The sequence below is a fragment of the Sinocyclocheilus anshuiensis genome, unplaced genomic scaffold (assembly GCF_001515605.1).
Source record: "Sinocyclocheilus anshuiensis isolate Anshui unplaced genomic scaffold, SAMN03320099.WGS_v1.1 scaffold206, whole genome shotgun sequence".
NCBI lineage: Eukaryota > Metazoa > Chordata > Actinopteri > Cypriniformes > Cyprinidae > Sinocyclocheilus > Sinocyclocheilus anshuiensis.
In genome coordinates, this window is record NW_015542358.1 from 2048648 (window position 1) to 2053514 (window position 4867).

At 31.0% G+C, this 4867-nt stretch overlaps 1 protein-coding gene across 2 annotated transcripts in view; it reads right to left on the reverse strand.

The window, feature by feature from the left end:
• The window catches only part of rap1gds1 (RAP1, GTP-GDP dissociation stimulator 1), a 45864-nt gene that overhangs the window by 13749 nt on the left and 27248 nt on the right, over positions 1 to 4867 (reverse strand). The gene's annotated exons all lie outside the window — the stretch shown is intronic.

Consider the following 4867-nt stretch of genomic DNA (forward strand, 5'->3'; position numbering starts at 1 on the left):
TCACGGTAATGAATGTGCACGATATTGTTATCGTGGGCACTTCTAAATACCGTGAATAATTATATATTACAAATTATTCTGAATTTTGAATGCATTTTAAGAATACTTTTCCCATCAAACCCCATGCTACTTTCTGTTTCTGAAACATGTTTAAATGATTTAAACAGCCATTCAGAGTTTTGTATTCGCTATGGTGTTCAACACCAAATACTTAAATATTTAGACTTAATAGGCTATTTATTTTCAACAATTTTTTACATTTTAATCTGGGCTAAAACATGCCCTAGATATTGTTTGACAATGTTTTGATTCTTAATTGTTCAGTCACAGCACACTTTACATTAGGGCTTCATTAGTTAACATTAGTTAATTCATTAGTTAACATAAACTGCCAATGGAAAACTCTTCTAAACATTCATTAATCTTAGGTAATTCCAATATTTAATAGCACTTTGTTAAAATCAAAAGTTGCAACTGTGTAATTTATTGAGCTAACATGAACTAAGAGTTGTATTTAAAAAAAAAACAAAGATTAATAACTTCTGTAGCAAATGTAGCTATTGCTCATTGTGAATGTTAATGCATTAACTAAGGTTAACTAATGAGGTCTTATTGTAAAGTGATACCTATTATTGGTCTTTAAAATTATTTTGCACTTTAATCTTTGTAAAATGTTTAACTATACATTTTTGGTGTATTGCTTTATTGTATTTAAATGTTCAGTTATTTTTGTTATAAGTAAAAAGTTATTTAACCTGTTATACTGTATTATGACAACACTTGTGCAACTAAATTTCAATATCGTGATAGTACCGTATACCGTGATAAAAGCATTAGCAATTAATCGCAACATGAAAATTTGATACCGGCAAATTTGATATTTGATCCCTAGTTGGATTGCAGTAAAATGAAGTAGAAAAATGTTGAATTTATTGCAGCATTTATTTCAGTTCATTCATTTGTGCGACTGATCAATGATTGGTCAATTTGCGCTTATTGCAACCATTTGCAAATGGTTTCTTGCATCAATTTCAAAGTCTAAAAACAGCCTTGTATAAGTATAATCTTTTCAGTTTTCAGTGTTTTTATAAAATAAAAAAGCTTTTGATTTGAGCAATTTTGTGTATATATGATCTTATTTACCATCATTAAATTATATTATTTATATATCAACATTTATAATGCCAGCCTTGTATAAGGATAATCTTTTTCAGTATCCAATATTTTTTATAAAATAAAATATAATACAATTTAGTTTTAGCCATTTTTGTGTACATCTGATTTTAATTGCAATTATTAAATCATATTATTTATATATCAGCATTACAATAGTCTAACAGCCTTGTCTATAGAAAATATTTTACTGTTTTCAATGTTGTTGTAAAATAAAACAAACATAAAATATTATTTTTAGCATTTTTGCGAACAAATAATCTTATTCGCTATCATTAAATTATATTATTTATACATCAGAATTGCATTAGTCTAACAACAGTACGGTCTATGCATAAGATATAGTCAGTGTCTGTTTTCTAAAGTAAAAAATAAAAAAAACACTTTTTTTTTCGTTTCATACACATCTGATCTTACTTGCCATCAAGTAATATTATTTATATATCAGCACTGCATTAGTCTAACGAGAGCCTTGTCTATGGGTAATCTTTCTCAGTTTTCAATGTTTGTATAAAATACACTAAAATACAAAACAGTTTTTGTACATATGATCTAATTTGCTTTCATTAAATTACATACACATCAGAATTGCATTAGCCTAACAACAGTCTTGTCTATGGATGATCTTTTTGTCAGTTTTCTGTGTTTTAAAAAATTAAAACAAAATAATTGCATTTGATTTTTGCAATTTTGTGTACATCTGATCTTACTTGCTATCACTGAATTATATATATATATATATATATATATATATATCATCATTGCAGTAGTCTAATGCATAATCTACAGATAATCCTTTTAAATTTTTTATGAATAAATCAATAAGATAAAAGGTTGTTTAATTTCAGCAATCATTAATTTGCATTATTTAGCCTTCAGACCACCCTTTTTGCCAGATATTGGCATCAGCCACTAAAAAAAAAACCCCAACACATCAGTTGACAAATATGTCAGACTATAAATCTGGTGCTTTTTAATGCACGCTTTCCCCTTCAAATGCATAACAGACTGAATTACATAATTCTCTGACCCAAAAAGACTAAACCAGACAAGTAATGCAACAAACGTTACACCATGACACAATTTCTAAGATATAAACAAATGCAATTCGTATGATTCCAAAAAAATGCAGGATAACAATCCAGACCAAATATTGATGATTCATACAGTGACAGCGAATGAGACAACAGCCCAGGGGGGAAACCCTGCACGGATGGATGTCTGAGGTCAGACTGTTGCAGACATATGGCCGTCTCACTACACATTTGGCTGGTTATGAAGCGCCTGCAGTGTTCAGGTACAGCACAGCTCAGCCTTTCCTCCTCTATATCACTCACACACACACACAAAAGCACTCTTCCTGCGGCCCACGTGACTGGCAGAGCTTCGCCTGTAGTGCTGTGTAGTGGCTCTAAGTAGGCCGTTGTCTTGGAGACTGGCAGTATGGGATAGCGGCGCTGCGCGCTGAATGCTAAGAACCAAAGCGGCGCTTTCACACATGCTCTCGATGCTGTCGGCTTTCCATCTCCCACGTCTGCTCTCGCTCTCCCGCTGCTTTTATCAAAACATACAGGAATTCTTACAGTTCAACTTTTTTATACATTTTATACGACTTTGCACTCATACAGTACACTGCAAAAAGAGCCGTTAAAAAGATTAGATCAGAATAAATTAGATTAGAATAAATGCATGCTTGTTTATATTTAAAACAAGTAAAATAATCTGAATACAGAATAAAATCAAATACTGCGGGAAAAATAAGAAAATTAACACAAAATAATAAGACTTGTTTTTAATCAGGGTTATTATAGTTAACGAAAACCATTAAAAAAAAATGTGGTACTTCACATTTTCATTTAGTTTATCTTGATTTACTAAAATTGAATATATATATTAGTGCTGTCAAACGATTAATCGCATCCAAAATAAAAGTTTTTGTTTAGATAATATGTGTATACTGTGTATATTTATTATGTCTATATAAATACAAACATATGCATGTATATATTTAAGAAAAATACATGTTTATATATTAAATACATTTATATATAATATAAAATATAAGAATATGAATATATAAATGTATATACATGTAAATATTTTCAAAATATATACTGTTTATCCATCTATCTATCTATATCTATCTGTCTAGAGGATAGATGATAAGGATGTTTTGTTGGCAAAAACAAACACTTCTTTATTCACAGAACAAATAACACCTTATTATCTGTTTCCCTTCAATACACACTTCAACATTCAAGTTTCATGATCTAAGCACACACTCGCTCTCTTTCACACACAGCTTTCTTTCAGGTGCACATTTCAACGCCGCTTCAAATCCTCAAGACGCGCTCGCAGACACACAGAGCAGCTGACCGCGGCTGGAGGATTTGCCTTCAAATAAGCAAATCCAGACCGCAGCTGCAAGCAGACCCCAGAGTCCTATTTTGAGGAAACGATGGTGGTGGCAATGGCAGTGATAACACTTATTATCCAAACAGAGAAGAAGCCGAGAAATCTCACGCATCTGTGTAATTGTAGCTTTCTCTCCCGCGACTCAACCGCAGGCAATAGCCAGCGTCTTGGAAAATTCATTTTGAGATATTTTCACCATCAAATAAGTCAGGTTTTGCATTGTGAGAGATGTCGCTCTCTATAGCTTGGCCGGTTTTGATGTTCCAGCTTACATAAAAACAAAAAAAAATTGGTAAACTGATGATTTTTTAAGTATAATATTTTGAGCGTGAAATCTTGTTGGCTCATGCTCAAGCTTTCTGAGCCAAAACACAGCTGCAAACGCATGCATTCATAAATAAAGAGTCTTGTTTCTAACCACAACAGGTGGCGGAGTTTGACGTTCTATATAAGTAACACAACACGCTCACAGCTGGGAGGAAAAGCATTTGAGCTGCTGAACGCTGTCACTCAGTCAGTGGGTCAGTGGGTCTGCGCTCCACCAGCCATATCCATATTCAAGCCTGATCAACAACTGCAGACCCTCAACTCATGCTGAAAGCAAAAGCAGCACGACTAACTGATGCATTATGGAAATAACGGAACAGAAATACATCAACTGTGAATTAACAAAACACTCGTGGTAATTTTTTTATTTTTTTTTCATCAATTTCAAAGCCTAACAATAAATTAAAAAAAAACATAAAATTTATACGGTCGATCTTAGCAATTTTGTGTCCGTCTGATGTTTGCCATCAATATGTTATATTATTTATATATCAGCATTACATTAGTCTACCTACAGCCTTGTTTATGGATAATCTTTTTTAGTTTTCAAAGTGTGAATTAATTAAATAAAAATAAATAAATTATATATATATATATATATATAGTATTTATTTTATTATTAAATTTTATTAAAATATTGCTTTATTCTAGCTATTTTATGTACATCTTACATGCTATAATTGCATTATTTAAATATAAGGAAAAAAAGAAAGAAAAAAAAACATTTGTCAATGGTATGAGAACAATGTTTTGATTTTGTACTCAAAATCTAGACAAAAACACTCATTAGAAAGGTTTATTGATTGATTGATTGATTGATTAATTGCAATGTATTCTAAAAAGTTAAATTAAAACAACGTAAGACTATAAGTCAAAATAAGACTTCATATATATATATATATATATATATATGAAGAGTTAATTTGCAAAAACCGATAAACGCCACTTTAAA